The sequence below is a fragment of the Talpa occidentalis genome, unplaced genomic scaffold (assembly GCF_014898055.3).
Source record: "Talpa occidentalis isolate TD23 unplaced genomic scaffold, MPIMG_talOcc4v2.1 talOcc4.2, whole genome shotgun sequence".
Lineage (NCBI taxonomy): Eukaryota > Metazoa > Chordata > Mammalia > Eulipotyphla > Talpidae > Talpa > Talpa occidentalis.
The window spans coordinates 62,499,233-62,525,713 of record NW_023602073.1 but is presented as its reverse complement, the minus strand read 5'-3'; the positions used below and the strand labels follow the sequence as shown (position 1 = coordinate 62,525,713).

The 26,481-nt window shown below is 45.2% G+C and overlaps 1 long non-coding RNA gene across 1 annotated transcript; it reads left to right on the top strand.

The window, feature by feature from the left end:
• The first annotated feature begins 8,094 nt into the window (after positions 1 to 8,094).
• On the top strand, positions 8,095 to 11,722 carry LOC119253308 (uncharacterized). Its single transcript, XR_005127036.2, has 3 exons — positions 8,095 to 8,279; positions 9,759 to 9,876; positions 11,564 to 11,722. It is a non-coding gene; the product is annotated as an uncharacterized LOC119253308 (long non-coding RNA).
• Positions 11,723 to 26,481: the final 14,759 nt, after the last annotated feature.

Genomic DNA, 26,481 nt, shown 5'->3' with positions numbered 1-26,481 from the left:
TGTCATGCAGCCTCTTGAAAACATTGCTACGCATTCATGAGAGAATAAGAGTGAAAATGGCAGATAACATCTTAGTATTATTGTAAAAATTATTTTGTGTTTTTTTTAAAGATTTATTTATTTATGCATACAAGAGCTGGGGTACAGGCCAGAGATGTAGGGGGGTGAGAGGATTCACCAGAGACAGAGTGGGGAGTAGAACAGGTAGACTGACCAAAGTACACTGCTGAAAGGAGCAGCGGGCGAGACAGGAGAGGTCTGCTGCACCATGTGGGTTGCTCCCTGGCCTGCTGGGGATCAAACTCGTGCTGCAGAGGCTGCAGATTGCTTCATAATGCAGTGCTTAACCCCTTGCGCCACCAGGGAGGCCCCTGTAAAAATTATTTTGACCTTTTGATTCCCCAGAGGTCACAGACACGCCCTCACCACTGCACCAGGTGATCATTAAGCTGCCTCCCTATGCAGGCAGGTTGTGACTCTTTATATTTCTGTTATCATATATGAAAAATTAAGATTCATTAAGATAATAACAACCAGTTGCTTCCACAAATTTCTCTGTAGGGACACACACGCAAGGACTTAATAATAATAAAGAAAGATTTGACTCCTTTTAAGTTGAGTCATTAACAGTTACCAGCTTAGTCAATGACATCCACCATTGGCCTTCGACTGAGGCATCTGACTAACACAATATGTTATGTCATCGATTCCATACTTCAGTGTAAGAAACAGAAAAACAAACTCAAAATGATTTCAAACATAAGTGAATTTATCTTACATAGCAGGACATCCCAAGGTGAGAAGATACAGGTTGAGTTGTTTCAGAGAATCAACAATAATCATCAATGACCCAGGTTCTTTCCACAATTTTGCTCTGCAGGCTGATGGCATCATCTCATCTTTCATATCCATAAGATGGTTGCCACAGTTCCCACCATCACATACAGGCACAACATCATCATCAGAAAAAAACATTGTTTCCTTTGGGTCCCTTTATATGAATGGGAAACATTTCCCTGAAACTCTGCTGTGAATGTTATTAGCCACATTGGGGAAAGGTGCTGGTTTCCTTTGTTTCCCTTCCCAGGGCTGCTGTAACAGAGTGCATCAAGCTAGGTGGCTGAGGATGACAGCAATGCATTGTCTCTTTGTTTTGAAAGCTAAGCATCTGAAGTCAAGGGTTTTTTTTTTTTTTTTATAAAGATTTATTTATTTATACAAGAACCAGGGTACAGGCCAGATGTGCGGGAGGGTGAGAGGATTCACCAGAGACAGAGAAGGGAGCAGAACAGGCAGACTAACTGAAATACACTGCTGAGGGGAGCAGCAGGCGAGACAGGAGAGGTCTGCTGCGGCATGTGGGACCCTTGCAGCCTGGCCGGGATTGAAACGGTGCTGCAGAGGCTGCGGACAGCTTCACAGTGAGGCGCTCAACTGCCTGCGCCACCAAGGAGGCCCCTGAAGTCAAGGTTTTGACAGACTCATGCTCTCTCTGAAACTTACAAAGAAAGGCTTCATCTTTGTTTTTCCAGGTTCTGGAAGCCCAGCCCTTCCTTGGCTACTGGAGAATCACTCCAAACTTCACAAGATATTCTTCCCCTTTCCTCATGTTGTCTTTCTTCTGTGCATGTCTGTCCAAATTCTCCCTTTTCTAGAAGGACATCCATCACGTTGGACTAGGGCCCATGACTCCATCTGTTGAAGGAGGTGATTGAGAAGACACGACTGCTGCTTGACCCTTGAGCTGAACCCTGTCCTTGATGCATGCATTTCTCTTGCCTTCCCCATGCCAGAAGCTGTCCAAGGACAGTCTTGAGATAGAAATGTGGTATTGAGACCATCTGCAAGTAACGCATGACTGAACAAAATGAGGCCTTTCTTATTATCTGGAAGCCAAGTGTGGAGATCTACTCCCCTTGCAGTTGCCTAGAACAAACCTAGTAAACCATCCTTCTTCCCATCTGGAGTAGATGCCTCTTTCTTTGGTCTCCCCTTTTCCCCTGGGTAAGGGAGCCAGATTTGAAAGAACATGTTTACCTTGATCATCTCAAAGACCTATTTCAAGGTAAAGTCACATGGAGAGGTGCTTGGGGTTAGGATTTCAACATTTTTGGGGCATGGAGGGACCCTATTCAACCTGTAACACCTGCCTTTAAATCAAGGGAAATAAAGTCATTGCTGTTGGCTTCTAGGAATCCTCAGTCAAGGTACGATTCTTCGAGGGGGGCATTGAGACATGCGAGGAAGGTTTTAAAAGGCCTAACATTTGGGGACCCCTCTGAGCACACAGAGGGAATAATCAAGGGCCTGGGGTGCTGTACTGTACTGGTAGCCTCTGGGAGGAGAGAACAGCAAAATAAAACCAGAACTCCGCCAGACACACAGGGAAGAAATAGACTTGGAAAGGTCCTTGACTGTGGTGCTGGCTGTGGGGCTGACTTCTGCGGGCTGTCTTTCCACTGGCCTCTGACCTACATCCAGAGCAGGAGGCAAAGCAGCGATTCTCATCCTCTCTGCCTCTTGATGAGGGTGAGCGAGAACAGCAGGAATGATTTTCTTATTTGTTTGAAATAGTATTCTCCCCTTCCCTACCATGCCCCCACCCACCCCACACCTGCCATTTTAATAATGTAGCTGATTGGGGAAGGGAGTAGGGGAAAGGAAATAGAAATCACTCATAACTTAAGAATACAGTCATTGTTGCTTTATTATTATTATTTTGTTTTTCAGACATTTCGCTGTAAGTGTTTTGTTGACCAAATTAAGGTTCAGTGTATATTCAAAACCAGGCATACGAGAACAATGCCTGTTTTCTAATTATAAAATTGAAGGGATGCAGAAAAATATAAATAAAAATAACCCAGATCTAATTCCCTGATAACAACCACTGTTATCATTCTGTTGGATCTTTCTGGTTTTATTTTTCCTCCCTAAGCATTCTACAATAAAATATTTGTGATTATACTGTATATGGAGAGTTTTTTAAGCCTGGTTAAGCAGCCACATTTATATGGTCTATGAAATGCTAATATAAAGAGTGACTTGGTGGCATATATTCTGCCACTAGATTTTCCTAATTTAAAAAAGCATATTCAGAACATGAATGTCCTGGCTGCTGGAAGCAGCTGGGCCTCTTCACCCCACTCAGTGTGCTGGGAGAAGCCACTGGGCCTCTGCATCCTGTGATTCTGGTGGAATGGTGGGGAAGGACTCAACCCAGGCACTCCCTTCGCGCAGCGTCTGCTCTGACCAATGCTATAGGTTTGTTCCCTCCTGTGAAGTCTCCAGGGACAGAGGGGACAGATCTGGAGGACCTTCAGCATCACCTGACAGAGCCTGTGCTCATCCCTGTCTCGTGTGGCAGCCACCTGGCTCGGTCCCCAGCAGGCTGTAGCTGTCCCTGCTGGGGGTGAGCAGCCTGGGAGGAAGGGCTGGGGAAGCTCACAGGCTGCTTTCTGAGCTCTGCTGCAGCCCTGCTGCTCCTCCTCTCTACCCCCAACTGAAGGTGGAGTGACCTCAGCCCAGCACCCCTGTGGGCATGGCCTAGCTCTAAAGTCTCCCCCTGATGACAGACAGAGTCAGTTTTTAGGCCCTCCAGACAAGCTGAGACTTCCCACCCACCTGTGCCTCAGGGACAGAGAGCACAATGCTTAGCACAAACAGACATCTGTGGCCCTGGGATCCTTGAGTCCCATCATGAAGACAAGCCTCAGCCTTGTCACACGGCCAGACATCTACCTTCTGTCTTCCCGCTGCACTGGTCCTCTCTCCATGTCACCGTGCTGGCTCCTACTCCCCCTCCCTCTCTGCAGACTTCTGCTCACCCTCCATGCCCAGCTCCTTCCTCTCACCCCAGCCCACATCCCTTCCTTCCTGTGTGAAGGGAAAGGTTAAGTGGAGACATGCTTACCCTGTCTGTTGCGATAGAGATGCGGCAACTTTCTCCCCTAATCAATCTGTCAGGCATGATTAGGCTGCCATGAGACTCAGGTTGTTCACAGCCCAACAGGCTGACAGCTCCCAGCACTGCCAGGGCCCATGCACGCATAGACTCACACACAGACACTCGGCACAGGCACACACACATGTGGGCACACGCACAGACCTTCACATGCACAATGCACATGTGTGCATAAGCCTGCAATCTGTATGCATACAGACACATGTAACCATGTTTAACACACATGCATACACGTGGCACATAAGCACACATGTCTCCCACATGCACTACACAAGCACACATGGTACACACATACGTTTTGCCAAGATTGGGTCTGGGGCCTCACTGTTGCAACTGGGAAATCGTGTATTACAGGGGAGGCCAACTTTCAGGTATCATGGACCCCCCAGTCACTTCTTCATCCATTCGAGAGACACATACAGGGAGCTTGCAGGCCAGAAGGGAACACGGCCCCTAGGAAACTTAATAAACTAGCGAAGGGTAGAGCATGATAGAAAATGCTACCTGCTGAGAGGAGGGTCAGGAGAGGGCTGTGCTCAGGGGCCGACAAGTAGAAGGAACTGAACCAAATCCTCTTGTCTGGTTGCTGCTCAGCACTGGGAGTCAAAGTTCAAGACTTCTCTGTCTCTGAAAAGTGTGTGACCTTGGATAAGTCACTTGACTTCTCCTTCCTGTGTTTCCTTATTTGTGCACTAGAGTTATAATGCAAGTTGCTTCTCATAAGGTTGTTGGGGGAACCTCTTAGAACAGCACCTGGTGCCAGGTGAGTGGTCAGAGGTTTCCCACCTAGAAATAATCCCATGAAGGCGCTGTCCTCACTGGGTGCTGGGGCTCTGGAGGATGCAGCATTAACACAAGTGGACAGACAAGCAGTGAGTTGAGGGGACCCAGCAGGTGGGTTGAGAAGTATGTTTGGAAGAGGTCAGGAGAGTTGACCTGGAGAGGTGAGGCCTGCAGCCAAAATATCTGCTGACAGATCAGGCCAGAATTGAGTTTCATCCCCTAAGGATGCATCCTATACAGAAACCTGCATGAAAGCACCACATGCGGTAGCACAGATTAGCCAAACAGCTTCTGTTGGGGTCTGGGAACTTGGGGGGAGGGGTCCCCAGCACAATTCACTTATCCTTTCCCTGAAGTTCCCTCTTCTTTCCTCCTTTTCACCCCCATTTCTTTTCCTTTCCTCCCACACCCCCTCCAGCACAGAGATCCCTAAATGCAACAGAACCACTGCCAGTAAACTCACCCTGTGTAGACACCTATAAATAAGTCAAGTGGAAAATGACGCAAACAGAATTAGGACAGCCTCAGTTAACACTAGGCTCTATGGTCCTTGGCAGTCCTGGTCAGCATCTAACAACCCGCTCTCTGACCCAGAGCTGCTCGAAGACCCCTGGACTATCTGTGGCTGTCCACACCCAAGGGGTTTCTGTAAAAGCTGCCCAAGCTCATGACTATTGCTGATACTGATGTGAGTGGGGATTCACAGACTCTCCCAGTCTAAGGGGGGAGACACAGCCCTGCCTCTGGGAGCCCCAGTCTGAGGGGAGATACAGCCCTGTCCCTAGGGAGCCCCAGTCTGAGGGAGACACAGCCCTGCCTCAGGGAGCCTCAGTCTGAGGGGGAGACAGCCCTGTCCTCAGGTTGCCCCAGTCTGAGGGGAGACACAGCCCTGTCCCCAGAGACCCCCAATCTGAGGGAAACACAACCCTGCCTCAGGGAGCCCCAGTCTGAGGCCACTGGAGAAAGGAATGAAGACCCTGAGAATGAAGGATAAGTGAATTGTGCTGGGGACCCCAAGTTCCCAGATCCCAACAGGAGCTGTTTGGCTAACCAGGTGAGAACTCCCTGTGACGGTGCCTCCAGTGTTATTACTGCAGGTCTGGGAAGAACAGACAACAGGATGTCAGGCTCTTGGTGGATCTGGATCACTGGGGCTGGAGCAGCTGCGTGAGAGAGCTTAGCGTTGCCTCATCTTCCCTTCACAGGAGGCTGTTCTCTCCAGAGGCTTTTCATGCCTTCATGCTGTTGGCTCTGGTTTCACAAGACTTCCCCATGGGAGCTTTCAATGGCCCATCTTCTCTGTCATGCCTCTCAATACACGTGCAGTCCCCTCTGGGAAGCTCTGGGACTCTGCTGCCCTTATCCTTAGCTTAGTGCCTGGCACAGGGGGAGCACTTAGGAACACAGTGTTGGGTGTATACCTGGTTTCTGGAAGTTAGGCCACGCTAGAGCTTGGTATTGGATGAGGAGAGAACTGGAAAGCAGACCACTCCATGAGCTCGGAGTCTGAGCAGGGAGGGCAGCAGAGAACCAAGTGGAGACAGCGGATGGATAGTGTCAAGGCCATCTGGGAAAAGGCAGGATAGTGTGTCATGCTGCTTCATGAATCAGCTGGTCTGTGGGGTTTCCCAAAGAGCTGGGCCCTCATTTAACAAGGTTGCTGTAGAACCCATATTATACAAAGAAAGTATTGACAGGAATTTTTAAGAAAGGCAGACCCACAGAGGAGGCTTTGGGAGTGACAAATGAAGAGGCCCCATCAGGGATAGTCCCTCCGTGGCAGTAATAAGGAATCTGAAAACAGTTCATACAGCAGAGGGGTTGCCACAATGTGGAGGCAAGTGGGGACTTTAAGGGAAAGGAGTTTCTGTGGGTTCTTCTGGACTAGTGGGTGATTGAAGGAGAAAAGCAGATGGGAGGAAGAGAAGGGAGCAACTGCAGGAGCAGGGAAACCACCTGGGATGTCCTTTCTGGAATTCCATTTCCTCCAGACTAGCCCCACTAAGCAGATACAGTTTTAAAGGTGTATCAGTCAGTCGTTGTCACAATATGCTGTGTGACAAACCACCCCAGGATTTAGTCGAATAAAACAACATTCACTTATTTTCACATTTGTTTTCTTCCTAACTTCTTCCACATTACGCCCATCAAGATTTACATTCTCTGCTCCTGAATCTGAGCTGAATTTAGTGACTAACCTGTCATCAACTGTGAAGTGGTCTCTCTCTCTAGATTTTTTTGTTAAGCAGATAATGCTGCTTTCATTTGATATTCTGTTACAAAGAGCTGAAAGCAACCCAATGCATGCAAAAGTATTTTAAGTCACATCCAACACCAGGAAGAGAGTTTTAGACAGGGGGCCATCCCCCGGAACATGCCATCCACAGCCAAGCAGTGGATCCAGTGGAAATAGTTCTTTTGGTTATGACCAGTCTTTCAGTAGCTCTGCCTCCCCCTTCTCCAGCTCTGCTCATCCAGAACTCCCGCAGGCTTGCTGTGCACCCCCACTCACAGGACCTATAGTTCCACTGGTGTCTCCTCGCTTAAATCCAGCAGGAGTGTCTCACTTGGGGCTGAACCGCTAAGCAGATCATGGTGCTATACTCCAACCATCCAGGAACCAGCCAGCAGTTTGGTGCTGCTCTTCTGAGATGAAGTTGGAACCACAGGCCTCAGCCCTTAGTGGAAAGCCCCCATCTCCATGGGTATAAGTACAAAATACACAGAAATTTGTCACATTGTAGCTGCCAGGACAGGGATCTATAGCAAAGAAGTGGAGAAGTAGAAGGCTCTGGACCACCAGACTCTGCAGGGGATGCAGTCAGGGGATCCCCAGCGCTAGAGAAGAGGTGACCAAAACTTATGTGATCTGCTTATTTCTGGTGCTGGATTCTTCTATCCTTCCCTGTGTATTTATAGCTGATTGTGTAGCGTGGAATGCTATCTTTCTCTGTCCTAGGAGCCTGCATTTCTTGTTTCTACCTCTTGCTTGGCATGTGCATGTCTGACTGTCTGTCTTTCCACCTTTATCTCCATCACTATCAATCTGCGTGGCTCTCTCTCTATATACCTTGTTCCTCCTGGTCTTTTTCTCTTTCACGCACACGGAACACTCAGTAAACAGGAGTCAAGTATTTGCTGACTTTCTGGGAGTACACATTTGTCTCTTCCAGCGCTTCATAAAGTCTTTCTTCAGTTTTTAAACTCTTAAATATTTTAGGTCAAGGGTGATAAACAACCGCAAATGGCATTTGAAGGCAGATGAAATTTTCTTCTCACAACTGATAAGTACTTTAGTTCTCTGGCCTTGGCAAAACACAGATTCCCCTTCTCTTTCCGAATAACACGTTTTCATTTGCTGCAGAAGCTGAAATTGTGCAATGTCATTTTCCTTAATTTCAACAAACTGAATACATTTGCTTGGGGCCTGCATGAGGACTTTGGAAAGCGATTCATACGTGGGGACTGAGAAGAATTCCGCCTGCCCCCCACTCCTCTAGCTCTCGCCAGCCTTGGGGCAGACCTGGGCACAGAGGTAAGGGCACTGAATGCAATGGCCACCATTCACACTTCCTTGGAGAAGGTAAATGGTGGGGTACTCCCCTCCTCAGTCATCTGCCCCACTGCATGATTGGCAGACGTCCCCCACATGCATTTGCCCCCACTTCCCCATCTGGGAGCTGAGCTGTTGCAATCTTAAACATTCAGATGACTAATGTTGGAGCAGAATTCACAGTGAACTCAGAGGGGGCAGGAAACTTTCAAGCTTGGCCCCCTTCCCCAATCCCTGCTAGGGGGATGACATTTTCCCCAGGCAGAATTGCTTTGCAACATCTGCATCCTGGCTTTCTTCAGCTCCATTTCTGCATGTTTAATTGAGCTTGAATATTTCAGTTAAACCTGGGGGGGTTCCAGGCTCTGTACCCTGACACCTGGATGTGGGGAGGGTGAAGGGGGCAGGAGGGGATGGTGAAGGTCACATGCCTCCATCTGGCTAGCAGAGCAAATCCAAAATGGAAGACTTTGGGGTTTGGTTTGGGGCTGAGACAGAGAGGCCCCTGGACAAACAAGGGAAGCTGGCAACTCCCCTCTTGCCTTCTCTGCCTTACCCTCTCTTCATGTGAGAGAACAGCAAAAGGACAGCGGGGAGTTCAGGCTTATGAAATCCATGGAGGCTCTGTTCCCTTAGTTGAGCTTAAGTGGAGGTGCGGTTGTCTCTATGCAGAGTCCTCGGGGGGCCAGGGGTGCTCCTCTGTTTCCATCAGCCAAAGGATCCTGCCCGGATCTGCACGACTCCCAGACACGGGCCAGTGGCAGCATGCGGCTGAAGGAAGTGGGTTTGTAGCCAGGTTCTCAGAGGATGGCTACTCCCGAATGTCAGGGCCAGAGGAACATTGGCTCCATTGTGCAACCTTTTTGTCTTCTGCTGGGGAAACCAAGGCCTGAATTAAACAGAGCCAGGTCCAGAGAGACTCAGGAACTTGCATGGTAAGCAAGTTTGGCGAAGAACTGGTCTTCGGTGCTTGCCGCCTCTAATTCCAAACCCCACCCTCTAATCCATATTCTCAGCTCTGACTGAGAACTTAAAAATACCCAGGCCGGAGCTGAGGCCCAGACTAATTAAATCTGGATCTCTAAAGGGAGAATGTGGATATTGGTATTTCAAAAAAAAAAAATCTATGTATTGAGATATAACATTCTTTGAGAAAAGCATTCATATCCTAAGTGCACACACTTGGTGAACGTTCAGAAACAGAATCCATTCATGTAGCTAGTGTTAAAATTCAAGAAACAGCATCACAGGCCACCAGGAAACCCCCCATGATCCCTCTCTGTCTCCCCCTGAAGCTAAGCGACACCCTGACTTCTGACATGGCAGAACGAGATGTCCATACAAATGCAATAAAACGCATGTGGTCTTTGCATGCTTGGCTTCAGTTATAAACATCGTGTTTGTGAACACCATCCAAATCGCACCTCGTAATTATATTTGTTCCTTCTTATTGTGTTCTAGAATCTCATGGTGTGAACATGTCAGCCATTATTTATCAGTTCTCTGATTGATGAGCATATGAATGAATCGTTCCTGGTTTAGCTTGCTGTGGAGAGCGCTGATCGGAACATCCTTGTTGGTGGGTTGAACACTCCTTTCTGTGGGTATGCATCTCAGAAACTGGGCCGGGGGATGTGTGGTCAGTTCAGGTACTGCCAGGCAGTGTCCTGTGTCATTGGGCAATGCACACTTCCCAGGGCAGGGAATGAGAGTTCTGGGTGCTCCAGACCCATCAGGATTGGGGACTATGTGTACTTTTCACTTGAGGCAGCCTGTGGGGTGTGCAGTGGAATTCACACAGTGACTTCATCATCATTTCCCTGATGGCTAGTGAAGCCAAGCACCTGGACTTGTTTATTGGCCATTTAGGAGCCTCTTTTGTAGAGTGTTTGCTAAGTCTTTCTCCAGGCATCTGTATTTTTTTAAGGCTCCCCAAGGGATACTAATACTGAACCTGGGTTGAGAATTTGTGTAGCTTAGCCATTATGGTAAGCAGCTTTGGGCTTAGGGAGTCAGAGTTGGTGGATCCAGGGTTGACTCTGGGTGTGTGTATGTGTGTGTGTGGGAGGTGGGGGACAGCAAAGTCACCTGCAGGAGCTGTAATCTTGGAGTCCAGGTGCCCCTTGGGAGCAGCTAAGCTGGAATCTTCTCGAAGGCCTTCTTGTCAAGAGAGGGTAAGAAACTCCTGCTACAGGGAGAAGAAAGCACCACGTGGCAGCCATGGGAATATGCTGCCGCAGTGGGCAGGCAACAATTGGACAGAGCCCCGTGGAGCTGACCCCAGGAGCTGCCTGTTGTCAACAGAAGGCTCCCTCTGATTTAACACCCTCTGAATTAAAGGGCTCGCCGCAGGCCCGGCCCCATTGGAGCTGTCTTTATTAGGAACAAAATAAGGGAAGGTCACTGAACCACATAAACCAGAAAAAGTGACATTAGATATCGACTGAAAGAGAGGGGGATTAATGATGGTTTGTTGACAGGGAGGCAGGAGCTGGCCCAGTCACCCCCACAAGTGGAGACCTGGAAGCAAACATTTCATTTTGACATCTGCCAGCATAGCCCAGATAATCAGATTTCTCTGGGAGGACGAAGAAGAGACATCAATAATAAAGGGCAGATTTATCCTCCCGGCCTTCTGAGTTTAGCATGGGCTGGGCTTGTCTTCCCATCACGGTGAGACCCAGACATTGTCACTGTCACCTTCACTGTCCGCAATGCCCCCTAGGTTTGTTCAGAACAGTGGATAGGGTGACATTGCCACAGACTTCTGCTTCCCTTGGCTCCAGGGTTCTCGGGACCCCAGCCGAGGTGGCAGCTTCCCGAGGCCATCTGTCTTCACCTGGACAATCCACAGTCCTTACTAAGACCTATGTGGGGCTGATGATCCCATGCACTGGAACGACCACCATCCACCATGAATGAGGCCCCCTTGAGGGACAAACTCCAGGTCATGCCGCAGTTGTCAGGACCCATTATCAAAGACATCTACAGGTTCCCTGTGCACAGACTGCAGATTCCTGAATAATCTGTATTTTCCCCTAGTTTTACATTTTCCAACCTGCAGAAAAATCAGAGGGTTTCTTCAATCCATAAGACCATGTTAAAAGTAGTTGTGTAGGGCCTCCCTGGTGGCGCAAGGGGTTAGCACTATGAAGCTATCCGCAGCTACTGCAGCATAAGTTCAATCCCCAGCCAGGGAACAACCCACATGGTGCAACTGGCCTCTCCTCACTCACCTGCTGCTCCCCTCTGCCCATTGCTGACAGAATGGAGGTGTCTCTCCTATGGAATGCAGGGGTTTGTTCCCTCTCCCGAGGACCATTGGTGAGGACAGAGTGAGTGTGGAGTCCATGATCAACCTAAACCACAGCGCAGATTAGAGATATAAAAAGCTTCACACATGCTGTGCCTTCAACATCGCTCCTGCAAGGGTGAGTCCCACCCACCTCTCTCTGCAGCCACTCGGGTGACTGCTTCCATCACAGTGTGTGCTGCAGAGTCAGGGTAAGACCTAGGAGGACTTCTCCAGGCTTTCACTCAAAAACCAGGTTAAAAAATCAAAAAGCACACTTGCCACCTTGTTGCAAAAGAGAATCTAGAGGTTTTGGGAGGCCACTTGAGGAGCTTCCCAGCATCATTGGAAACCGGCCTCCACATGGGGAGGGCAGGGAGAGACCAAAGAATAAGCCAGACCACTCCGGATTGGTAGGGGACAATTCTAATGAGCAAGAAAACTTCCTTATGAGTCTTGGCACCTACCCAGCAAATTTTAAATGTTTATATAAAAGCCTTAGTGAGGGCCAGTCATGGATACCATCTAGATAGTCTTGACAATGCATTACTATCCCCAAGGCTGTGTCCATTGGGGAACTTCTGGGAGCAGGGAAGGCAAGCAGATCCCACATTTCAAGGACAGGGGAGGGGGAGAGGAGCCTCTGATTTCCTGGGTCCCGATCTCAGGTCAAGTAGCAGTCACTTGCAATCATCCTCTCATTGACCTCTTACAAGAGGGCCTTTCCAAAGCATGTTCAGCGTAAGAGGATAGAATAAATTAGGCAGCACAGACAATGGGAAAGTAGGGTGAAGGAGGCAAAGTTGAAAGGCCTGGCTCCCCAGAGAGCAGAGTCTGAGAGGGACATTAGTGTTAAGAAGTTATCAGATGTGTTTTGGACTCGACACCTGTGGAAGGGATAGAAGAGTAGCAGGATGTGCAGGAGGAGAAGCTGGGCCTTGATCCAGTCACTACCACAGCTCTGGAAATAGAACAGGAGCAAGGAGATGAGTCTATTTCACTTGCATGTGAATCAGTCTTTGGACTACTGGGGGGCAGGGGTGTGGCCTTGGGTAAGGCAGCTCTCCTAAGAAAAGGGTAGGCTGTCAGGCCAAATACATACATGAGGTGCCCAGTAAAGTCTGAACTTCAGATTAAAGACAACTACTTGTTTAGTATTGGCATATCTGAAATTTTGCAAGGATCATACTTACACTAAAATAAATATTTGTAATTTATTTGGAATTCCTTTTAGCTGAGTATTTGGTATCTTATCTAGTAACCCTAACCAAGGGTGAATCTGGGAGGGGACTCATTTGTGAGCTGCCAGCAGACCACACTCAGGGCACTTGAGAGATAGTGTGCCCTGAAGAAGGGATCTGCCTGGCACAGTATAACATCTACTATGTGTGTCCTAGGGCCTCCCCTGGTGGGGCAGGTGGTTGAGCGCTGTGCTGCGAATCTATCCGCAGCCTCCGAAGCTCCAGTTCAATCCCAGCCAGCCGGCAAGGATCCCACATGGCACAGCAGACCTCTCCTGTCACGCCTGCTGCTCCCCTCAGCAGTGTATTTCGTCAGTCTGCCTGTTCTGTTCCCTGCTCTGTCTCTGGTGAATCCTCTCACCGTCCCATGCATCTGGCCTGTACCCTGGTTCTTGTATAAATAAATAAATAAACCGTTAAAAAAAATCTACTACGGGTGTTCTAGATTTGCAATGATGGAGTCCAAGGTCAAGTCTCAGTTTTCTGGCAGCCAAAGAATAATCAATATTTAACTTTAATAGAGGCCTGAGACATTTTAAATCTTAAGGAGGAATGTGGATTGTTTCGGTCATGAAACGGGCTTTATCCAGCAGGCAAAGTGATAAAGTGGACATTTATTCTAAGAGGAGGTAGTTTGGTTAATGTTATACCTTGTGAAAAACAAGGCTTATTCACTCCTGTATCCATTCAACATAGTAAGGTTCTGCTGAGAACCATGTGTGGAGCTGGATGCTGGATGTGGTTGATGAGGCAAATATTTTTTTTCTCACTTTATTCTTCCAATTTATTATATTAGCTCATTCACTCATCTTTAAATAGAAGAAATTCTTTTTTTTAAAGAACCACTTTTACAATTTTTAAAATTATTTTTTACATTCTTGTTCATTTATAAACAATATTTGCTTTCCCTCACCCCCTCAGGTGTAGTTCCCATAGAATTTCCTTCACCAATGCACCCGTGCACCATCACCACAGACCCCTGTGCTCCTCTCTCCCTCCCTCTGAACCAGGCAAATATTACACGTGGCCTCATAGATAACAATCTACCCCATTGGGATTTAAGGCACATATCAGCAAATAAGTTTCCAGTGGAAAATTAATCCATTGCAGAGTTTGGCTAGACTTCCAAGTTGGGAAAGTTTCCATGTCAGTCAGAACTTAGGTTACACGGGCATAACAAAGAAACCCCCAAATAAAGTGGTCTAAATAAGATTGAAGTCTATTTTATTCTCACTTAAAAATCTTACAACAGGTCATCCAGGAAGGTAGAACTGCCTATGGTCCTTGCTCCTGAGTTTGTCAGGGATTCAAACTTCTTCTATCTTGATTCTCCAAGATAAAGTTCCCCTAATGCCTGTCCCCATCCCCACTGGTGAAGGGAGAAGAGAAGGCATGTTCCTTCACGGTAAGGGCATAACAAGAAAGTCACACACTTCATTTTTCTTCTCTTCCCATTGGTCAGTGCTTAGTCACATGACTATGTTTCCCTGCAAAGAAGGCAGGGAAATGATGTCATCATTGTCTGGGTGGCTCTGTGTCCAACTACCATGGAGGGGATCCATTTTAGTAATGATTTAAACAACAGGTTAATAAAGGAAGGAGATGGTAATGGTGTCTAGGGACTACAGGCTGTCTCACCCACTGACACTGCCAGGAATGAAGTACTGTGACTTCCTGATGTCTTCCACAGAAATTGCATGTGGAAATGAAAGTAGCTGTTGTACTGTAACCCACAGCACTGAGGCTGTCTCACACCAGGCTCCTAACAGTTTCTCTGATTTCCAAGGCATCCAAGAGATTAGATTGGATCACTTATTAAAGCCTAGCAGGTATGATTCTGATGAACTGGGACTGACTGGGTTGAGAGAACTGGGGCCAGCATGCTTACCCATCTTCCATCGCAGCTGACCATCAGCCCTCAGGAAGACACGGGAATGGGGCAGGGGTGGGGGCGGAAATCATACAAGAAAAAGGTGATCAGCGTGTTTAAGCTTGCCTGTTCCAAGTATGTTACATATATTTACAGACTTATTTAATGTTCACAACTGCTCTAAATTTTGCTTCAATTCCCTGGTCTAGGCCAGAAAACCAGAAGCAAAATTTGGAATCAATATTAAACAACAATATAGACTTAGCTGCGTTTATGGAACACACACCCAAGACCACAGTGGGACACACATTCTTTTCTAGTGCACGTGGGATATTCTGTAAGATGGACCATGTTCTGGGTCATGAAACAAGTCTCAGCGAATTTTTCAAAATGGGAAGTATATAGAATATACTTTCTGACAACTATGAAATCAAATTAGAAATCAAAAACAAAATATTTATAAAACTACAGATATTTGAAAATTAAACATTTTGCTAATGACTCACAAATTAAAAAGAAATCATAAGAGAAATTCAAAAATACTTCTGAGTGCATGTTAGTAAAAAAAATACACATTAAAAATCTGTGGGAGAAAGGTAAAGTAATGCTTAGAGGAGAATTTGTAGTTTTAGTCACTTATATAAGAGGAGAAATGTCTAAAATCAATTATTAAGGTTCCACTTTAAGAAACTAGAAGGAAGGAAAGACTATAACTAAGTATGGAAATTAATGAAGTTGAAAACAACACTAGAAAAATCACCTATCAAAAGCTACAATAAAACCTCTAGCCAGATTCACTAAGAAAAAAAAAAAGACACAGATTTCCAACAGCAGAAATGAAAAAAGACCATCACAATAGATATTAAATACATTAGGAAGATAAAGAAATAGAAGTGACTTTATTCCAAGAAACCTGACAAATTAAATGGCAAAATTCCTTGAAATAATGAAATCATTACAACTGAATCAAAAAGAAATAAAAAAGCATTAATAGTTCTACATTTACTAAAGAAATCAAATTCATAATTAAAACATTTCCACAAAGAAAATTTCAGGCTCAGGTGGTTTTACTGGTAAATTCTATCAAATACTCAAGGATAAATAATACAAATTTTAATCAAACTCTGCTATGGAGTGAATAGTATGTCCCCCAAATTCACATGTCAAAGCCCTGGCACCCCAATATCATAGTAATTGGGAGATTTGGGAAAGGGATAGCTTATACGAGGTGATGGGGGGGCCATCATGATGGGATTAAAGTCTCCCTCTCTCTCTCTCTCTCTCTCTTTCTCTTCTGTCTCTTTCCACCCCCAGACCCCCATGTGAAGACATGGGGAATGGCAATCATCTGAAAGCTGTGAAGAGAGCTTCACCAGACTTTGACCATGCTGGCATCTTGAGCTTGAACTCCTAGTGTCTACACTTCAGGACTAAATTTCTACTATTGAGCATTTTGTTATGGCAACCTGAGATGACTAATACAAACTCCCATAAAGTAAAAGAGATGTAAAAATGTTCTAACTCATGTTATGAGGTCAACATTCTTCCAGTACCTAAATGAAAGACAGTATAAGAGAATGAAAGTCATAGGTCAATTTGATCCCTCATGGACATAGACATGAACTTAACAAGCTATCAGCAAAATGAGTGCAGCTGTATACAAGTATTTATGTGACATCATAACTAAATAAGGTTTACTCCAGCAATTCCAGATTAGTTTAACATTCAAAAATCAATCAAGGTAATTTGCTATATTAATAGAATAAATGAGAAAAAGTATATCAGCAGTTGCAGGCAAGACATTTGACAAAATGCAATACCCAATTATATTAAAAACTCTTAGCAAATTAAAAATAGAAGGAAACTTCCTCAAATTGATTAAAAGCATCTACAAAATCTTATAGCAAACATCATACTTAATGGTTTGAGTTGTGTGCAATGCTTTCCCTCTTTTCAAGAATTGTGAAGGGTCTAAATTTTACCCTACTTGCAACCTAACCAGTTAGCCTGCCACAGTTTCACGGCTGCTGTATTATTAGTTGGCTCAGGCTACAGTGACAAAATATCACAGACTGTGCTACTTAAACAACAGAAATTTATATTCTTACAGTTCTGGAGGCTGCAAAGTCCAAGGTTAAGGTTCCAGCAGAGTTTGATTTCTGGTAAAAGCACTCTTCTGGGCTTATCCATGGCTACTTTGTCCTCACACTCAGATGGCTTTTGCTCTGAATGTAGGAGAGATATAGAAATGAGAGTGAGAGAGAAAGTATGAGAGAGAACTCTAGTGTCTCTTCTTATAAAGACACAAATCCTATTGGAATAGGGTCCCATCCTTACGATCTCATTTAACCTTAATGACCTCATTTAACCTCACAGGACCTATCTCTAAAATACAGTCACATTGAAGGTTAATACTTCAAGATCCATTGTGGGGGACACAATTCAGTTGATAACAGATGTTGGCAGGAGACATGAGACTCCTGGGTCAGAGCCAAGGGTTGTAGTTTAACACAGCATGGCGGGCAGCATGGACTTCATGTTTTCCTCATTGTTCCCCACACCCAAGTCCTATTGCACCTCAATGTGTGCTCCTCACAAGGGGGGTTTCTATCACAGGAGAGGAACCTCAAGCTTAGGGAACTCCAGTCTTTTATAAGGGGCTACAAGCAGGCCTTCCGCATCTTTATCTTGGAGGGACTATCCTGGCCTTATGCTACTTGTTTCCAAAACTTATTATAAAAGCTACATTAATCCAAACAGTATGAACTGATGGGAGCATTGACAAATAGAATGGAATAGAGTCCAGAAAAAGATATTGACAATGGAATGGAATAGAGTCCAGAAATAGATATATATCTACAAATATTTTATTTTCACCAATGGCACCAAACCAGTGTAATGGAGGAAAGGGAAGTCTTTTCAGCAAATGGTAATAGAAAACTGGCTATTAATATAGAAAAAAAATTAATCTGAGTTCTTGCTTTCTGCAAGCACAAAAAATAATTTAGTATGGATCATAAACTCTAAAGCTTCTAGAAAAAAAAACTGTCAGAGAATATCTTTGTGACTTGGGGGTAGCAAATGTTTCTTAGACTAGAGTAAGGAAAATGACAACCATTAAAGAAAAACATTGTTAAATCAGACTTCATAAAATTAAAAACTTCTGCTATGAAAAGGCACAATTGGGAAAACAAATAGGCAAGTCTCAGATTGAGGGAAATATTGCAAAACATATATTCAACAAAGGATTACTGTCTGGAATATATATATCTCCTACAACTCAATAATAAAAAGACAAACAATCCAATAAAAATGGGCCAAAGAGTTGAACAGACACTTTACAAAGGAAGATAAATGAGTGACCAATAATCATATGAAAAGAGATTCTCAACATCATTAGTCATCAGGGAAATGTAAATTAAATTACAGTGATATACTACTGCATAACATTCGAATGGTTATAATCAAAAAGGCTGACAGCGCCACTGTTGGTGAGGATGTGGAACAGACACTCATTTTGCTAAAGGGCATGTAAAATGGTGCAACCAGTTTGGAAAGTCCTGGCAGTTTTTTTTTTTTTTTTTTTTTTTTTAATAAAACTAAACCTACATTTTACCTACAACCCAGTAGTTTCATTTCCAGATATTTTACCCAGTTGAAAAAAAGCACAGATCCTGAAGAAGTGTTGTATGGAGTGTTCATGTCAGCTTTCTGCTTAACTGCCAAAACTTGAAAACAACCTAGGTGGTCATCAGGAGGAGAATGGTAGTTAAATGATGATATAGTCACTTATTGAATTACTACTCAGCCATCAAAAGAAATGAATTTTACTGATTCACACAGCATGGATGAAATTCAGAGGCATTATGCTAAGTGAAAGAAGTCTTTTGCAAAAGAATATGTTCTGTATGATTTTGCTTCCGTTTATATTTTTAAAAATCCTAGACCTGGCAAAGTTCTCTGTGATTAAAAAAAAAAAAATCAGATGTACTTATCTTGCTGGGGGGCTGATGCAGAGATTTACTGGAAGAGACAATAAGGAGATATCTGGAATGATATTCTAGAGGGTTGGATTATAGAATATATGCATTAGCCAAAATTCATCAAATGACATGTTTAAGATTGATGCATCCATTATGTTTAAATTTCATCTAAAAATGAACTGTAAGCAAATATTAAACTCTAGTTATTGTACTGATGTTTATAATATGGTTTGAAAAGCATCAAAAAATAAAATTTGTTAATAGTTGGATAACTCAAAGGATAAACAGTAGATACACAGCAAACCACAGTTTCTAAAATGCTGGTTGTAGAATGTGGGTGATAAGTATGGGGATGCTCATTGTAACATTCTTTCACGTTTTTACTCTATTTGAAGTTTTTCTTAAAAAACCTCCCCGGTGGCGTAGCGGGTTGAGCGCTGTGATGTGAAGCTTTCTGCAGCCTTTGCAGTGCCGGTTTGATTCCTGGCCAGCCAGGGAGAAACCCACATGGCGCGGCAGACCTCTCGGGTCTTGCCTGCTGCTCCCCTCAGCAGTGTCTTCAGTCCGTCTGCCTGTTCTGCTCCCTGCTCTGTATCTGGTGAATTCTCTCATGCTCCTGCACCTCTGACTGTACCCCAGTTCTTGAATAAATAAATGATTTTAAAAAAATTCAAATGTGAAAATAATATTTACAAACAATTCTGGGGAAAAGAATAAAGAAAATATGATTGGAAAATGTACTAGTTTTCACCCCCAGATCAGTGGGAAATACAGTATTTGTTATAATGATAAATACCAGCATGTTTCACTTTTCAGCAACAAATTTGCAAGAAAAGGCTGCCCCAAAGAGTAGAGATGAAATGCATTAATTAAAGAACTTTCATGGAAACTCATAACCTCAAGGCTAATCTTTTCAGTTTGGGGTATGATGTTCTGCCTTCATCAAAGTCATTAAGGGGAATGAGAATGCGATTATGTCCCCACACGTCTGTTTGCATTTCACAGCTGCTAGTCAGGCTCAGTCAACACTTTCACGTGCTAAACATTATAATCAACCCATTTATTCATTTAAGGCAAACAAATGATTACACTTTGGGGAAGAAATACCTTGAGTCCTAATTTGTTAATTATTAGTTCTTATGAAGATTAGCCAGTTATTCTATTTTTTCTTTCTCAAACATGTAGAACCTAAGAGCTGCTTTTTTCCTTTCCTGGAATATTGGGCTGGGGACTTTCTTCTACTCCCCACCTGGCTTGTAAATGTCCAATTAAAATAAATAAGCAGTGGGTCCTTTACTTGCACATAACACACACAGAGACGATAGGAAGAGGGGAGATATTTCAGTTTACGACACGTGGTATAGTTTAAATTACATTGTAAAGCCTTTCAAAGCACATAATCATAAAAATCACAATGTTCATGCCACAGCCATGCTGGTGGTTCAAGCGCTGCTCACTCATATTTAAGGGTCAGCCCATTCAGCTGTGCCCAGGCTCTGTCCTCAGGGGCTCTGTCTCTCCATGGGAAAAGTCTAGGTTGAAAGACACATGTCCTTTGCCAACTTTGAAACTAGAACAGGGCACCTTCATCAAGATGTCCACATGTTGGGGCCTCCCTGGTGGCACAGGGGTCAGGCGATTGCCAGCCACTGCAGCACAATTTCGATACTCGGCCAGACAGGGAGCTAACCCACATGGCACAGCAGATCTCTCCTGTCTCGACCACTGCTCCCCTCAGAAGTGTATTTCAGTAGATCTGCCTGTTCTGCTCCCCACTCTCTCTGCGAGCCCTCTTACCTCCCGCACCTCTGGCTTATACCCCAGTTCTTATATGCATAATTAAATAAATCTATAAAAAAATCCACATGTTCACCTGCAAGTGCATTATGCTAAATGAAACTAGCCAGAAGAAAGATAAATACAGATGCTGTCATTTATATGTGGAATATAAAGAAACCAGGCAAAGGGTCAAAGACAAACATTAAAAGTAACCTTTAAAAGCTGACCATATTAATTAATTTTCGTATGTTAAACCATCCTTGTGCCCCTGGGATAAATCTCACTTGATCATGGTGTACTATCCCATTGATGGATTGTTGGATTCTGTTGGCAAGAATTTTGTTGAGGATTTTTGCATTAGTGTTCATAGGGAGATTGGCCTGCAATTTTCTTTTTCGGTGTTGTCTTTGTTTCGTTTTGGTGTTAGGGTAATGTTGGCTTCATAGAACGTATTTGGTAGTATTCCTTCTCTTTCAATTTTTTGAAAGAGTTCGTGTAGGATAGACACTAACTCATTTCTGAACGTTTGGTGAAATTCATTTGTGAAGTCATCTGGTCCTGGGTTTTAGTTTTTGGAGGGTGTTTCAGTTTCACTGTTTGTAATTGGTCTGTTTAGGTGTTATATTTCTTCTTTATCTAGCTTTGGATGATTATATGGTTCTAGGAATTTGTCCATCTCTTCTAGATTATTGAATTTGTTTACCTATAAGTGTTCATGGTAATCTCTGATTATTCTTTTGACTTCAAAGGAGTCTGTTGTGATTTCTCCTCTTTTGTTATGATACTAATTATATGTGTTTTCTCCTGGCTTTTTTTTTTCTTTGTGAGACTGGCTAGAGGTTTGTCTATTTTGATTATTTTTTCTAAGAACCAACTTTTGGTGTCATTGATCTTTTGGATTGTCTTTGTAATTTCCAATTTGTTTATTTCTGCTTTGATCTTTATTATGTCCTTTCTTCTGCTGATTTTAGGGTTTTATTATTGCTGGTTGGAATGCAACCACTATGGTTGGTCCAACCACTATGAAAAGCTGTCTGGAGGCCCCTCAAACTACTAAAAATTGAGCTACCATATGATGAAGCAATTCCACTCCTAGGGATCTACCCAAAGGATGCAAAAATATTGATTCAAAAGAATACTTGTACCCCTATGTTTATTGCAACACTATTTACAATAGGTAAAACCTGGAAACAACCCGAATGTCCAAAAATAGATGACTGGATCAAGAAGACGTGGTACATATACACGATGGAATATTACTCAGCAATCAAAAAGATAAACTCATACCATTCTCAGCAACATGGATGGAGCTAGAAGGAATTATGCTCAGTGAAATAAGCCAGAAGGATAAAGAAAAACTCTGGACAGTTTCACTTATAGGAGAAATACAGGGGAACCAAATAAGACATCAGGGGAAAAAAATAACAATATGAAACACAACACAACAAAACGGGTGAGGACAGAGGGACTTGGGAGGCACAACGGACCATGGTGGAGGACTGTGTGTGCTTTGGTTGGAGAACAATGATGGAGAACACTGGTGACAACACCTAAGGGGAGTTTTATGCTGTCAAAATGTTAACAAGGATAAAACAATGATACTTCATTAAATAAATAAGTAAATAAAAGAAACATTGCTTTATAACAAGAAAAAAAAGACTAATGGAAATTCATTGAAACTCTTTCTCTGGGCAGACTTCCTAGAAAGGGCGAGCTGTGAGATTAACTGAGAATGACAAAACAAAACAAAACATGTGAACCAATAGAGGGAGCAGAATTGGCTCCAGGAGGTCGTGGAGGAAGGAGCGTGGAGGAGAGGACACGTGCGCTCATGCCTGTGCGCCCGGCGAGAGAGCACCCTGCTGCACACCTGCTCATCGATGCGCCGTGCCCTGCGACACTTTGAGGTCCTCTGGGATAAGCACTGGGTGATCTTGATCAAGCTGAAAGGTCAATGCCACAGGTGCCAGCCCCTGAAGGACAGCCGCTCCCTCTCGATGTCATCACCTGTTGCGGGCATTCCTGCCCCGGCATTGCTTAGGCTCAGTGTGGGTAGGCTGTGGCCATGGAATATTATCTGCTCATTGATTTCTCTAATATGTTCCCTTTGTCCATTATACGGGGTCAAATGCTGAACAGGGAATTTTTAATCCTAATTAATGTTTAAAGCAAGGGAGGGAATTGGGAACCAGGGGCCAGGAGCCTGTAGCAGATGGGGCAGGTGGTTTGCTAGGGTGGCCTCTCAGCCTGGTTTGCCTTGGGCTTGCTGGATTTCAGCAGGAATCTGCCTTCCCACCACCCCAGGCAAAATGCCATAGCTCATCATCCTACATCCCTCCTAGGTCTTCAGGGGCTGGGACTGAGATTCCCTATCCCTAGGCAAGGCAGATAGGCCCTTGGCTGGGGGAATCCCAGAGGAAGCAGGGGTGGGCAAGCTGAAACTCACCCGGGGGTGTGAGGAGATGGTGTAAAAGAGCTAGAGGTCTCTAACTAACTGCTCCCTCCCCCTCCCTATCCTCCCAAACCTTTCTGGAAACGGCTGAAGGGCAGTTTGAACATGTGGACATGATGTCATGTCCACAAGGGCATGATGGACATGTCTGTCATGTCACTGTCTCCTTTCTGCTAGCCCTGCAGCAGAGGACTGAGAAGGCACAGTGCCACTGGGGGCATTCTGCAGTCTGGACAGTTGTTCAGGGAAGGGGTCTTCCATTCTGGTCGCACTCAAAGATCGTCCCTCACTGCCTTCACCAGCCTCACAGCTTCTCCAGGTCCCTGGCAGGAGTGCGACCATCACAGTATTCCATCAGTGCACCCCTCTGGCTTCTGCTCTGACCCCTGCTGCAGGTGGGATCGGCACACAGGGTTCGCCCACATGGTGGCTGGCAGCAGGAGAGGGGCGCATGCTCACAGAGAAGCAGGCTGGCAGGGGCTGTCCCATTTTGCCAATGGGCCGGATGGGGCCCCCAGCCCTGTACAGCATGACTGACCTGGGGCCACATCCCAGGCTTTCCCAGTGCCAGCACACCATCTGGAAAATGGATTTGCAACCTAATCATAGAGGGCTCAAGAAACAAACCCATTGAAGGAACTTTGTGCTGGTGGAGTTGGGAGGTTAATCTGTCTAAGAAGCCAGAGCGACTGTGTTGGCTGGCCTTCCTGGCGGGGGGCGGTTTACACATCATGACATTTGGTGATAAGTGATGACTCAACTGACATCCAGCAACGGGGCACCCAGGACATGCAGGCACACGGATCTGGGCATGAGCACTGTGAGAAGAAGAGCTTCTCTTTGGCCATGAACACAGGAACTCCCAGGAAAGAGAACAGATCTAAAACCAAGATGGCGATTGAGAGTTTGTTAAGTGACTAGTACAGTGCCAGGCAGGAGGCTGCTCCTTTGATGAAGGGTGTCATTGTGGTTACTTCAGAGAGAGCCTGAGAGGCAGAGATGGACACGAGGTATGGGGAAGGGGAAGGATAGAGAGGCTGGCAGAGATGGCCACACAGAGGCAGAGACCAAGAGCCAGAGGCAAACATTCCATAGTCTAGCCCACTGATGCGTCTGAGTGGATGACAGTTGCAAATTTCAAGGGCTGGCTCTGCTCTGGGCTGCAGGTGTCTGGGAGAAGATGCAGATGGCTTCATCCTATAGATGAAGATGGTAGTTGAGTTTATTTATAATCAGCAGGACCCCAGCTTCAAAGGCCATGTGCTTTCTTGCTCTCTTCTGTTTTATCACCCCTTTAGTATTCCTCAAGTAGGGGGTGATTTTGTGTCAGCTGTTAATGTGGAACTCCTTGAGGATAGGGGTTGTTTTGCTCCTGACTAGTTCTTTGAGACTATGAACCATCTCTTCTCCATCAGACCAGTGAATCCCTGAGGCCAGGAACTGCATCTACCCTCAGACTGGCCCCTGTGGGCTCTTGACTGCCTAAGCAGGGTGGGGTGGAAGGCGGGACTGCTCTGGGGTATTCATGCCATCATGAGCTGGGCTTAGGCTACTTGAAACCTCACTGTGCAGGGATGATGGAGGCTCTTCTCAGATCCTAGCCAAGGGGTGAGTGTCAGCCGTATGGCAGGCAGAATACATGGAAGCTAGTCACAGCTCTGTCACAGCCTGCTGCTCCACTGTCCTTGGGCTATTGCCTGAGTCTTCTGCCCCACCCTGCTGGCTGTGCTGGGAGCAGGGAGCTGAGAGTGGGGCTCACCAAGTGGGAGGAGCTGGCCCCCCATAGAGCTCCAGGAAGAGGACAAATAAGTGTGTCTGCTCCCTGCTAATGCCTGAGTTATTGCTTTCCTTTCTCCTCAAATGAAAGCAACACTTTATTGGCTCGGGTTTAGAAACAAAGCATAAAAAGTGGCTTGTTTTTAATTTTCTGACATCCTGAAGCAAGCGCTGGAGAGAGAAGTGCTGGGGAAATGAGGAGGGATGGAGATGTGGGAGGAAAAGCAGGGAGGGTGGGGAGGAGCCAGGCAAAAGAAGGAAGAAATAATGGTCGGGAAGAAGACAGCAGTGGGAGAGGCGAGAGGAGGGAGGAACTGAGGCTGCACAGTAAGACAGCATCCATCTCCCAGGGCCGCCTCCTAGTGGGAGGTGCTCAGAGCCAAGGGCAGCAGTCAACTTCAATTGGAAAAGCTTCAATTCCCTGTAGATGCTGTCCAGCTCCGATGCCAGGGTTGCAGAGAGTGACTTGGAGGCCAAGGGAGGAGGCTGGGCTTTCTCAGGTTATTCTGGCCCTGGGCCACCAGCCAGGTTCCTGCATGACATTTTAACCATGAATCTGGGATTTGAAGTCTCCTAGGGATAAGATTCCATGCCTCTCTCTCATGAAGCAGGAAAGAGAAACATTTTTAATTTGAGGTGCCTTGAATTCACTCTTTTCTCTTGGAAGGATAATAGTGCCATTTAAAGCTGGCAGTGGACTTGATGTGATGCAGAGGAGTGTGATTGCCCTGCACCCATTGCTCCCCCCAAACCCAGCATGCTCCTTCATGCACCCTGTCTTTGCCCACTCTGCTCCTTTTGCTGATTGCTATTGCATGCCTTGATGGTCTGTCAAACGCTAGTCACCCTTAACATTTTGGCTCAAACTTGGCTTCCTTCCTGGAGTTTTTCATGCCACCCCCGTCCCACACCACTCTGTATTTATCTTCATCATTGTTTGTGCCATGCAGTATTTTGATTGTCAGTTATGCTACCAGTTAAACATTAACTGGGAAGTCTCTGGAAGCAAGAACAGAATCTTATTTACCTTTGTATCTTAGTAGAGGCTCAGAAATATAGTATCCACTAGTGTTCCAGAAAGGAGGAAAGGAAGGACTTGCAGAGAGATTGTTCAAGGTATTGAATGATGTATGAAGCTTGGGGTGAGACAGTCAGAGATGCATCTCTCTCCTTTGCTTACAAGCTGCGTGACCTTGAGAGATTATTTTTAAGGGTGCCACAAAGACTAGAAGTAACATAGGTAAATTGCTTAGAGAAAGTCTGGCACATAGCAGGTGCTCAAAAAATAGTAGTGATTCTATGGCAGGCTTCCTGGGTACTAGGCTCATCTCTATGCCCCCGATTCTACCTCTTACCATCAATTTCTTCCACAGCGTCTTTAGATTGTATTTTCCAAGAGGCAGACATGGATATTTTTCATGGGAAGAAACAGTCTTCTTGCATCTTTGCCAGTGTTGTCAGCGTGTCTGCCACAGGACTGTTGATAGGAGGTGCAAATGTGTTTCCTAATTTGAGATGATGGTGTTTGGAATGCCTGGCACTGGGCTATATTTAGCTCTGAATTCCCCAAATAGCAACAGGGAGGAAGAGCCTCCCAGCCAAACATCTCCCATCCAGCTGGAAAATACAATAATCATAATGGTTATTATAATTATTACTATTATTATTTTTATTGACTAAATGGATTAATGGGACTTAAGTATCCATTAGCATCTACAATGATGGGATTTTAAAATATCAGAGCTCGATGACCTTTGAGTGCCATATAGTCACAGGTAAACTATTCTACAA